A 13065-nucleotide genomic window follows, 5' to 3' on the forward strand; every position below is an offset into this window, starting at 1 on the left:
GTCAAGTGTATAATTCAGAGTGATGCACCAGAGTGGTATCTCTCACCAAGGGGAGGATTGATTTAAGTGGCACACCCTTGCCATCCCCTAATGGGGAAATATTTTGTGATGGTTCATGTTTCAAACTCCCAGACGGCACTTCTACCACAGCTTATGCAATTACCACCTTAGACACAGTTATCGAAAGCAGAAGAATTCCTCACAATTCTGCCCAGGCTGCAGAAATAAAGGCTTTGACTAGAGCGTGTGAGATATCCGAGGCACTTGGAGTACATATTTATACTGACAGTCAGTACGCCTTTGGAGTAGCTCACAACTTGGAGAGATTATGGTCTGAGAGGGAATTTTTGAACATCTCGTGGTACTAAAATTCAACATGGGATGTTGTAGTCTTGAAGATTTGAGAGGCTATAACACCTGTGATTGGAGTAATGACAATCACTCACCCTTGAGCAAATACTCTGCTGCCACTGACCATTTATAGTAATGTACCCCATTGACTGCATGGTTGAATGGATGTAAACTAGACCATGCATACTATCATTTTAGACACTGGTTTTATAATTATCTGCATGCGCATGATTATGCACACAGCACAGGAACTTTGAAAAACACATTTTTGCAATAATGGTTTGCTTTCACTGGTAAAAAAGGAGAATTATTTAGAAAAAGATTAATTCTCAATTGCAACTTATTTTTCCATTTTATTAATTATACAATCCTAAAATGCTAGGAAAATAAATATGTACATTGCTTCTGTTTGCTCCATGAGCATCTACACACAACACAGCAGAAGCTGAATGGAAAAAAAAACATTTATTTTATCACAATGTGCAGTTTCATTTTTTGATAGGCTTCAGAGAAATACATTCTCTTTTCAGAGGCCCATGGCTTGCAATTAAATCCATGAAGATAAAAATCAAAAGCAGAATTCTGGTTTCTGTGAAGTAACCTGACCTTTGCACTGCCCTCTGCTCTAAACTTGTGCGTAAATGTACACAGGAAAATAAAAAAGCTGTCACATTTACAAGATTTTCATGCATAAAAAAGCCTGGTATAAACCTAATCTGGTGGCCTGGTTGCAACAGCATTGGTCAAATGTCTCTGATGTAGTAACAGGATACCGGATTGAATTGCTGACTTCAGTCCCTACATCCATATGGCTTCTTCCCTGTACGATCCTCCCAGGGATGTAAAATAAGAGCTGTACATGAAGATTTTTTCACACCGCCGTACATTTGTACAGTCTTTACACCACTGTATGGATCCTCCAATGCTGGTTCAGGGCTGAGCTGAAAGAAAAACCTTTTCATAGGCTCAGTAAACTAGTATGGTTTATCTCCCGTGTGGGATTTCAGGTGAAATGTCATGTGTGATGCCGGATTAAAGTGCTTACCAGAGGCTTTTCCCCAGCATGGGCCCTGAGTTTCCAACTCAAAGATGGGTGGGTCACTGAAGCGCTTCTTTCATTGTATGCGTTTATGGGGGCTTCTTCCTAGTATCGATCCCCTGATCCAAGGATAGGCTTGAGCTACAAGTGAAGCTTTTCTCACACTATGTTCACTTGTCTGAATCCTCTGATCCGTGTACATATCTGAGCTCTACTGAAGCATTTCCCACACTCTGTACACTGGTATGGTCACTCCCGAGTATGGACCCTCTGATGCTTGACCAGATATGAGCTATTCATGAAGCTTTTCTCACACTGTGTACACTGGTATGGTCGCCTTCAGTATGGCTCATCTGATGCTGGATCAAATCTGAGCTCTGACTGAAGCTTTTCTCACACTCTGTAACCAAGTATGGTCGCACTCCAGTATGGATCTTCTGATGCAGGATCAGATGTGAGCTCCGAGTGAATTTTTACACACAGGCTGCACACTGAAATGGTTGCCCTCCAGTATGGATCTTCTGATGCTGGTACATATTTGAGTGTTGAGTGAAGCTTTTCTCACACTCTGTACACTGTTATGGTTGCCCCCCAGTATGGATCATCTGATGCCGGTACAGTTCTGAGCTGTGACTGAAGCTTTTCTCACACTCTGTACACTGGTAGGGTCGCCTCCCAGTATGGATCCTCTGATGCCGGTACAGATCTGAGCTCTGACTGAAGCTTTTCTCACACTCTGTACACTGGTATGGTCGCCCCCCAGTATGGATCCTCTGATGCCGGTACAGATCTGAGCTCTGACTAAAGCATTTCTCACACTCAGTACACTGGTATGGTCGCTCCCCAGTATGGATCTTCAGATGCAGGATCAGATGTGAGCTCCGAGTGAAGCTTTTCAAACACAGTGCACACTGGAATGGTCGCTCTCCAGTATGGCTCTTCTGATGCTGGATCAGTTTTGAGCTCTGAGTGAAGCCTCGATCACACTCTGTGCACTGGTATGGCCGCCCCCCAGTATGGATCTTCTGACGCTGGTACAGATTTGAGCTTTGAGTGAAGCTTTTCTCACACTCTGTACACTGGTATGGTCGCCCCCCAGTATGGCTCTTCTGATGCCGGTACAGCTCTGAGCTCTGACTGAAGCTTTTCTCACACTCTGTACACTGGTATGGTCGCACCCCAGTATGGATCTTCTGATGCCGGTACAGATTTGAGCTTTGAGTGAAGCTTTTCTCACACTCTGTACACTTGTATGGTCGGGCCCCAGTATGGATCTTCTGATGCTGGATCAGATGTGAGCTCCGAGTGAAGCTTTTCACACACACTGCACACTGGAATGGTCGCTCTCCTGTATGGCTCTTCTGATGGTGGATCAGATCTGAGCTCTGAGTGAAGCATTTCTCACACTCTGTACATTGGTATGGTCGCATCCCAGTATGGATCTTCTGATGCTGGATCAGATTTGATCTCTGACTGAAGGTTTTTTCACACCCTGTACACTGGTAGGGTCGCTCGCCAGTATGAACCTTCTGATGCCTGCACAGATATGAGCTCCGGCTGAAGCTTTTCTTACACTCTGTACACTGGTACGGTCTATCCTCTGTGTGGGATGTATGTTGCCTTCTCAATTCAGCTGCGTGATGAAAGTGCTCATCGCGTTCCATGCACTCGTAGCCCTTCTCCCCAGCATGGACCTTCTGGCGACTTCTCATTCTCTGTTGAAAGAAACAAAGGCCACTTGTATTATTTCATATCATTATACAAACTAAAAATCAATAGATCTAATGCAGAACTATTAATTCTCGTTTTACAAAGTCCAATCCCCAAAAAGTATAATAAAATAAACCTTTCTAAACCTTCACCAAGCAGGAAAGTGAAATGGACAAACATACTTGGAGGAGAATACAGCATTGATTTACATGTAGAATAATGCATAGAGACATTTGTATTTCCTAAAATGTATGTTCCTCAGTTTTGAGATTACATTAGTTAAGGGTGTTAAATTAAAAGGCATTAAAAAAGAAAGAACTTCCTAAGAGGCTACTTGCTAAGGCAAAGGGGCTTATATCATGGCAAAGGAGCATTGCATGTCGGCTGATATTAAAAATGTCCATGTCAAGTGCCGTAAAAGTACTGCTGAAGTTTACAAAAGTACAGAACAAGTGGTAGTTTCATTAAATGGTTGGCGAGAAAATAAAGCATAATCTTAAAACTGCGAATCCCTTTCAATGAAACTGCATCATGATCTGCTTGGAGATTCTCTATTCCATGTTGGATCTTAGACATTCCTTTTCAGTGCCTTTGTGCTCAAACAACCTGATTTCAAAATGCACCCCTGCGTAAGGACTTCACTTGCTTCTAATGCTTCAGCTAAAGTAATCAAGCGTGTGCTGTAGTGACTAAAATGAAGCTCTTTGGGTGGAGGGCTGCATCAGGCTTCATGCCAGATATTGCTGTATTCAGTGTAGGTTCTACTACTTCTCCGATTCGTTCTGAGATATTTTACACATTCAAAGGTATGACATCTTTTATTGAGCTAATGATAATATTGTGCAGAGATGGTAGATGCATTAGCTGTCCAAGTCCCATAGACCTCTTCATCAGATGGTGGTGACATCATAAAATGAACAATAGTGAAAAATAGAGCTGACAGAGCAGACATATGTTTACAAAGAAAAAATAATCTGCCACTTTTGGCTGCCAGAAAAGGAATCAAGACCTCTAATGCTCCCCTCTAATGGCAAAGCAATTCAAATGGGGATAAGAAGCCGACAACACTGACTGTAAAACAGTTCTTAGCTCCAGGGCTGGGAAATTACATTTTAAGCATGGCCACATTATTTGCCCAATGATTTGCACGCAGTGAGTCCAAACAATGCAGCACAGCGAGGCCAATACGTGGGAACCAGTATAAGAAAGCATTGCTGCTATTGTGGGAATAATGCACGTTATTAAGACACACAGCTTCTCCACACAGTCTCAAGTTGTTCACATGCACAGTAGGCCTCACATTCCATTTCTTCAATCAGCCTCCAGTTTTTCCAAATAAGTTTGTCTGAATCTTTACGGCATCTACACCCAGACAAGTACCTGCAGTAATTGCAATTCCCAAACAGGCCTTGTAACACCACACACAAACAGGGGGTGTAAACTTCCATCTGCTGGTCAGCATTTCCTCTAGCCAATAAAAAAACATTACAAAATCTTACACAGTGCAATGTCCAGTTTTATCCTAGTGGGCCTGATGCTGGACACTGCCTTACTGGCTTGCATCCAAAGTGGAAAATACGAAAGTAATTGTGAATGATGGAATGCACAATATTATCCGAGTGTACCTCTTGCCCAATGACTGGTACCAACCTAGACATCCAACGTTGCCATTTTTGATGCACTTGTACTCAGTCATTCGGGGTTATGAAACATTGTAAGCAACAGCTTTACATGGGAGGTGGTAGGGGCAGGCTGTTTTCTGGCAAACTCTATGTGGTTGCTTTGATACTCCCAGGCTCAAAGGTGGCTGCAATGTGTCATGAAACCTATATCTATGTTCAGTCTCGCACAATCCACTAGCCCATTCACACTGACAAGTAGATTTATGAAGGGCGAGCAGCACTTGCATGGTACTCAACCTTGCTGGCAAGTAGGAGGATGTTTGAAACTTTTACTTGACATTTACTGTAATCCAACTTTGTTTGCAGTAGCTGGAAAATAGATTGTTCACTGTGCATGGCTGGCCTTTTGGGTGGCAGCATTGCACCAAATCTGAAGTATGCTTATGGTGACATGCTCCATTTTACAGGAAACACTGGTACATATTTTGTCATCCATCACCATGGGACAAGTGCATTTCTCTTATGTCAATTATGTGTAAACTAAGGAACTTGTCCTCCAGGTCTAGTGGGATTTCTTTTGTTTTTTTGTTTTTTTACTTTATTGTAAAAAAAAGTACTAATAATTTATACAGCATTAAATAAAGTTCATCAGATACGAAAATTCATATTCACACAAAATCAAAATATGAAGAATCCATATTATTAACATTAAAAAATACTTTCTCACCCTTCTTTAACCTACAACGTCTGGATGCATAAAGCCGAAGAGTACCTTTGGAGTACAACATTTCACAATCATTAAATAATTATATGATATAAAAAAAAACATACAATTATGGCATTTTTCGCAATATCCCTCTGCATATATAAAATGTGGTTGCTGTATATAAAATGGATTCTGCACCATATATGCAGCGCCAGAAGTGATCTGTTGCTATGCTATACAAACTAGCCGCTGGGGTAGCAAAGCCTTTTGCATACTGGTCGATCAACCTGGGGCAACTAGTAAAAAAAGGGGGGGGGCTCAACGGCTTCCACACAGAATCGGCAAAGCCTTTCCTCTTGAGGAACCCCTGTCCAACGTCCCATGACCTCTCTCATAGGGAGAATATTAAACTGCATAGAGATAAGTCTCCTCATTGGTTAGAACCTGGTTTAACTAAATAGGTGCAGGGGGCTATCCGGGGTAAAACCCTGTCTTGAGAACTCAACAAGCCTCATTTTTTCATGTAGCCTGCAGAGATTATGAGTCACATCCCAGACATCAGTGTTTTTCCATCAATGTCTTCATGTCGACAGGAGAATCAATTAAATCATCAATATTTACATGGATCTCATGCAGGAATTTCAGCGTGGAGACACGAAGATCCTGAAGATATAGATTAGAGGTGGCCCGGTGGTAATGAGCCGCAATGAGGCCTTTCAGGGAATTGGAGTTAAGATTAGGCGAAAGGAGAGACACAAGACCAAGCGCCAATCGCAAAGCTTCAATAGGGACAGAGGTGGAAACCCCCAAGATGGAGCATATTATCCTTTCCTCCAAGGTTTCCAGCCATTTCATTTTGCATTCCGTAATGGCCACAGTGCCATATAGAATCACTGGCGCAATACTAGCTCTATACACCATCCCTCGATGTTCCATCCACCCTTGCTACTTACAAACGTCTTGAGGGTCCACCATTTTTTACAGGGTCTTAGACATTATGAAATCTCCATGATAGCCATTATTAGGTCGATCTTTGACAGGGACAACAAGATATAAGTAGCTCTCGACTACTTCTAGGGCCACTTCACCCAGCTGCCAAGCATAACAATTGTCTTTTCTTGCACTGATACCAAAGATTACAATCTTAGTTTTACTGATGTTAATGGTAAGATTATTTTGCTGAGCAAAGGAAGCAAGAGCGTTGCTAGAGCGTTGAAGGCCTATCGGGGTGCGATCCAGCAGCACGGTATCATCAGCATAGCCGAGCCCTGGTACTGGATCACTCCCCCGAGCCGGTGGAAAGTGTCTCACTGCATCAATACCCATAGCCATGTCAGAAGTATATAAATAAAAAAACAGAGGCGCAAGAACGTATCCCTGCTTCAGAGCATGATTGGGTGATATGGACACTAGCCCTCCCTGAATCACACGCACCACGAGAGTGGTGTTAGAATAAAGCTCTCTAATAAGATATAGCAATCTAGAGTCAATACCCCAGCCGGTTAACTTGGTCCACAATCAATCACGCTGCACTGTGTCAAAAGCTTTGGAAAAATCCACAAAGCAGGCATATAACCCTTTCCCCTTGCCTTGCTCCACGTCAGCAATAAGACTTTGAAGGGCACAGATATTGAGACTAGCCGTGTGATTCTTGCAGAAGCCAGTTTGGAATGTATTGAGCAATCCCCTCTCCTCGGCCCAAACATTCATAATTTCCAGAAGAAGGGTTGCAAAGATTTCTTGGCTACTGTCTAGCATGACCAACAGTCTATAATTAAGGGGATCGGTCCTATCCCCTTTCTTAAAGAATGTGATCAAGACATACTGCCCCCAACTACCAGGTATTTCTCCAGACTCAATAATACTGCGAAAGAGACGCGATAAGGTGTTCGCTCAGAAGATTGGATTTGCCTTAATTATTGCGTTAGCAATTCCATCGGGACATGGGGCCATGTAGTTCTTCAAACCCTTAATGATGTGAAGAATGTCATCTACATCAATGTTTAAAAGGCCTTCCAGTAATGGTTGAGGAATAGTATTGTTCATCCTAGTATACCGTGTTTAAAGCAGCTACCCAACATGACTCGGGGTGAAATTATCCTCCAATGGAGTAGTGCCCGCAGTGTATGTTCTAATCATGGACCAAAACCTCTTATTATCGTTGGTGCGCAACACGTTAAAGAGCCACTTCCAATTGGCACGGTGCAAAGAAGCCTTGTGAGCCTTTACCCAAATGTTATAACAAGCGTGGATGTTCCTTATCAATCTATACTTCTCCATAGTGGATATCACAACGTTCTTCTTGATCTGTGCACAAGCCAAACAACGCTCCCTTTTCCTCCTGTGTATTAACATATCAAAGGATGGCCCACCACGAGCAAAGCTTCCTGGCTTTCCACTAATGCAATGAAACATATGCTTCAGGGAGTCTAGCATCAGTTTAAAGTCCCAGTTGTTATTGGGTAGCCACACAGATATGCTCTGCTCACTGTTTTGAATAAGACTAGTCATAATATTAATGTGTGTCTCCGTCTAAATGAGGCGTTTACCCTGGGAATTTACTGTGGCTCTCGAGTTGATATAATATACATCCTGTGGTGAATCTAGCATTATAGACCACTTCATGGCATGATCAGTAAGACTGGTGTGTTTCACAAGAGGGTCCCCACACGTCATTTTTGTCCCTAGGTCCATGAAAACATAATCCAAATGAGAAGAGGAAACTCCATTGGTTCAAGTGGGCCCAACTGGCTCCCCAACCAAAGTTCCTAAATTCAAACATTGGAGATCGTATGAATCAATCCATGCTCCCCATTTTGAATTTCTGAAGGAATGCTTATTGATCACACCAGTTACCACCAGATTATACTCGTTTTCATTCACCAGCGCTAAATAGTCGATTAGCGTCAGTGAATTTGAATCGCCGGCAAAGATTACTTTCCCCCAAGGGTTTCATTGCAATCATGCAGCCAGAATCTCTTCAACTATGCTCTGCAAGTTGTGATTAAAAATCGGTTCGCGAAGGCACTTTGGCCCACTGACGTTTGCGAGGTAACACAGCCAATATTGTAGGGAGTGAGATTATATTCCACCTGTACACCAATAGCAAGGCCCCCCATTGGCCTACCTCTCAGCCCACTGATCACATGACGGCATAGTATTTGATAGCCATCAATGTTGAAATCTTTCTTCAACCAAGTATCTTGCAACATGAAGATATCACTACCCAAGGGCTGTAAACCCAAGGGCTGAACAAGAAATGAGCAATAGCCCCTAGTGTTCCAACACAGCCAGGACAGATCAGACCGAACGTGTACTGGTCACTTAGTTCTGTTTACACTCAGTGTTGCAGACACCCAATGTACTGCTTCTCTTTGCCTCCTCTTCACTGGCTTGTTACCATCTATCACTGCTCGTAGGCTTACTCTCTCAGATTTAGATTTGCCCTGATGAATAGCCGGAACATCTAACAATACTCTGGTATCAGGCATATTTCCCATGGCACAGGCCATAACATGTTTTCTGCAGACCATGAGCACACAACCCATTCTGTGAAGCTCCAGTGTACATGTACTCAGAAGAGCAAGTACTGATGGAAAAATGAATTCAACAAGGGCTCAGTTTGTGGGGCTATCAACAGTGGATAACTCTACATGGGTCCGGTCTTCTGAGCACAAATTGATTAGACAAGGGATTCTAGACCACAGTCCAAGTAGAAAGGTACAATTCATGAAAGGACTGTATCTGCCCGGGTTGAGTTCCTCAATTGTGGCCCATTTCCCAAATGGGAGCTGCCCTCATTGCTCACATTGATGCTGATTGTTAAGGGAAGGAGTACTAGTAACATTAGCTGCTGTGCTATTGATAGAGTGAGCACAATTTCCAGTAATATTAGGGCACAAGCTATATCCCCTCAAGAAGTCAGAGGCCATATTCGGCTTACAGAAATTAACCTGAGTGGTCTGTGGTTCATAGAGGGTTCTTCAAAGCCACTGGGCAAACCTTGAGGACTCCTGAATTAATTTAGGGGCCATCCAAATAGGAGCCAGAACATCTTGTTGTAATTGAGGACCTTTTCATACTTGATCATTGTTGTGTGATGCAAGACACTGAGAATGAGAATTAGTCTGAGAACCACTCCAGGCAAAAATAGTGGGTCCGGAGTGCCTGTAGCAAAGAGATGCGGTATGGCCACAGGAGGGGTAAGATAATGATTCTTTAAGTGGGGGGCCGAATCCTCAGTGTCAAAACCATCTTCACAGTGATGTACCCGTCTCCCATTTATAACGGTACCAACCAGTGAGGGCCCAGGGTGCTCTGCAGAATATACCTCTGCACTCACAAAACCAGGCATCAAGGAGGGACTGCAAATGCACCCTTCGAATATTACCATCTCCCTGTTCTCTGGAGACTCTCCTAGGAGCCTCAATGGTTGGATTAGGTGTAACCAACATACAATCCGGTTGGTCAACAACATGGGTGGTATCACTCCCAGACATTCATACCCCCTGTTTGGGAAGGTGTTTTTCGAGGGCGTTTGATTTCCTTACGACTAACAGGTCAGGGCGACGTGTAAATACCACCAAGGAATCTCCTGTCCTCCTTTCGCAGGACAGAGCCTCCACCAAAACAGAGGGAGAATCAGTCGAAGAAGAAAAGGAAGGGGGGAGCAGGAACTGGTAAAATTTGCATTATTCATCAAAATCACATCTACAACTTTCGTCAAAATCAACTGAAGCTCCAGCAATAGTGGAACATAAGGACATCAAAGACTCACTTTTTGCCAAAATAGTGTTCAATGTTATAGATGGAGTCGAGATCTCAACATTTTCTGCAAAGGAGAACTCCCGGGGCATGGTTATGCTCCCCGTTTCACTGGTGGAATCAATATAGGAAGAATCCGAAGAAGAGAACCGTCTTTGGAGATCAGGTGCAGCAGATAGGTTGCCAATCATATTATCCAGTCGTCTGGCTGCTGAGATTTTTTGCTGAGATAAGGTGTTGCAGATAGTTGGCTGCCAATCATATTATCCAGTCCTGTGGTTGCTGAGATTTGCTGCTGAGATCAGGTGTGGCAGATAGTTGGGTGTCAATCATATTATCCAGTCCCCTGGCTGTTGAGATTTGCTGCTGAGATCAGGTGCAGCAGATAGTTGGGTGCCAATCATATTATCCAGTCTTATACCTAAACCAAACTTCATATACATATCATATGCCAGCGACCCTCCGGGTGGCGCCGGTTGACTATGTTCCAAACCATTCAGTTGTCTCTTCCCGCAACAGAGCTTTGCCCAACAAGATGACAACTTACTAAACCCAAGCATATTTTTAAAACAACAATTATTTCCTGGTCAATATGCTGTGCAGTATATTTCCTATCAGACATATTTTCTAAACAGTTCCAGCTTGCAACAAACTCACCTGATTCAAAATGCCACCATTCCCCCATCAAACTTGTGGCTGGTGTACTTCCCAAAATGCAAAACACTTGCTGCCTTTGGACCAGGAATCTCGCTGTCGCTCGGGGCGAACGGACATCACAGTAGCAGTCTGCGAGGAACAGCGTCTCAAGTGCTGGGGCCCCCAATACTCTGGTCTCAGTCTGTCTGCTCTATCCTCGTAATGCGATGGGTCATCATCGGGAAATTGCCCACGTTCCAGGCAGCATCTGTTAATCCCAAATTCGGGCTACTGCAAAGAAATGAAGACACACCAGTTACCACACATAAATATAACAGTTGTTTATTCACGCTTAAGTGGGCCCCAAGTTCATCTAAAACTGCGAACAGTCGTAGAGAAAGTGAGACCGTTACATGAGGCACAGTCAGCCTTAAATACAGTTTAAATCTGCCTCTGTTCTTTGTATTGCTGGCAGTTCATGACCCACAAAATGTGGGCATTTGTTATGGTAACACATGGAGCATCGCTCTGCGTCATTACCATACAATTTACTGTTTTCAGGACGGAAGGGTGTGTTCTGTTCTCAAAAGAAGGTGACATTCCTGGCCTATCTTTATCTGTGTGTTTTCCTTGTACCAAAGGGCACTACGAAATTTAGGCATGGTAGTTTAATTATCTTTCCCTTCCTAGAATGTGCATGGCATATCATGGTACATCAGGTTTTATAAACATGCCACGCGCTATTAGCTCTGGAAAGAAGAGCACAGGAAGGACTATAAACTATCCTTTATCTTCTGCCTGTGGCTGCCTGCTCAAGTTTTGGAGCTGGAACATTCCATTAGCTAAGCATTTTTGACTGAGCTGCGTTTGCAAGCCTTTCAGCAGTGATTATTTTCCTGCATGGGGAAATGGTAAATGAAAACTTAGAAATTGAGCAAATGGAATCTGAATGCTGTATTCAAATGTGTTGTGCCGAGGCTAACTATGTATAACACATAATGGGTGCATTTTCACAACTGTTTGTCAGTTACACGTACTTTGCATTCTTTAAATCATGAAAACGACACAACAACGGAAGTATGCTCGGTGAGGTGTGGCACGACCGGTGGGCAAATGAACACATTGGGCCTCATTACAACTTGTGCGGAATGGGTTTAACGGCGCCAGTAATGGTGCCGGCGCCGTTAAACCCATTCTGCACAATTACGAGGTCCCCTCGCGGGACCCGCTCTGGACGTCTGGTTTGTCCAGACGTCCATAGCGGGTCCCGCGAGGGGACCAGGGAGCTAACAACGGGCCTGTTTGTAATGGGTCCGTTGTTAGCTCCCTCCCCGTTCCCATTGAGCCCTATGGGGGCTCGAATGGGAATGGGGAAGGACCGGGCCTGGGTTCCCTGAAGGAGGAAATACCGGGCCCTCCATACTCGGAATGGTTCGGTATTTACCCATTCAGGGAACCCAGCCCCGGACACGATTCTGGAGGCAGCCATGCCCTTGTTAAGTCGCAATGAGGCCCATAGTCCAACTACTGTGAATGAATCTACATCCCCTTCACCACTTATAAAAAAAGACAAACAGGACTTGCATTCAGGGAGGCAATCTCAGATCCTGGGCTTTTTTTGCCACTATTACACCAGAAATTGTGCCAGCAACGGGAGCAATCACTCCCGCTCCTCAATCTATCATACAGGTCTCTCCTAATGAGAAATCATCCACTAGTTTGCCTCCCATTGACAACAATAACTCATTGCTAAAAATGTGTATCGGACTGCAGAGGCATTCCCTGGGAGGCATGCAGCAGCGAATATCAGCAGCACGGGACTGGATAATATGATTGGCACCCAACTATCTGCCACACCTGATCTCAGCAGCAAATCTCAGCAGGCTTGGGACTGGATAATATGATTGGCACCCAACTATCTGCCACACCTGAACTCAGCAGCAAATCTCAGCAGCCTTGGGACTGGATAATATGATTGGCACCCAACTATCTGCTACACATGATCTCAGCAGCAAATCTCAGCATTCTTGGGACTGGATAATATGATTGGCACCCAACTATCTGCCGCACCTGATCTCAGCAGCAAATCTCAGCAGCCACGGGACTGGATAATATGATTGGCACCCAACTATCAGCCACACCTGATCTCAGCAGCAAATCTCAGCATTCTTGGGACTGGATAATATGATTGGCACCCAACTATCTGCCACACTTGATCTCAGCAGCAAATCTCAGCA

The 13065-nt window shown here is 43.9% G+C and overlaps 1 pseudogene; it reads right to left on the reverse strand.

Annotated features, from left to right (window-relative positions):
- Nucleotides 1-831: 831 nt before the first annotated feature.
- The window catches only part of LOC138487545 (zinc finger protein 271-like), a 75505-nt pseudogene continuing 63271 nt past the window's right edge, over nucleotides 832-13065 (reverse strand).

Source organism: Ambystoma mexicanum, chromosome 9 (genome assembly GCF_040938575.1).
Source record: "Ambystoma mexicanum isolate Mex_15411 chromosome 9, UKY_AmexF1_1, whole genome shotgun sequence".
NCBI classification, from domain to species: domain Eukaryota; kingdom Metazoa; phylum Chordata; class Amphibia; order Caudata; family Ambystomatidae; genus Ambystoma; species Ambystoma mexicanum.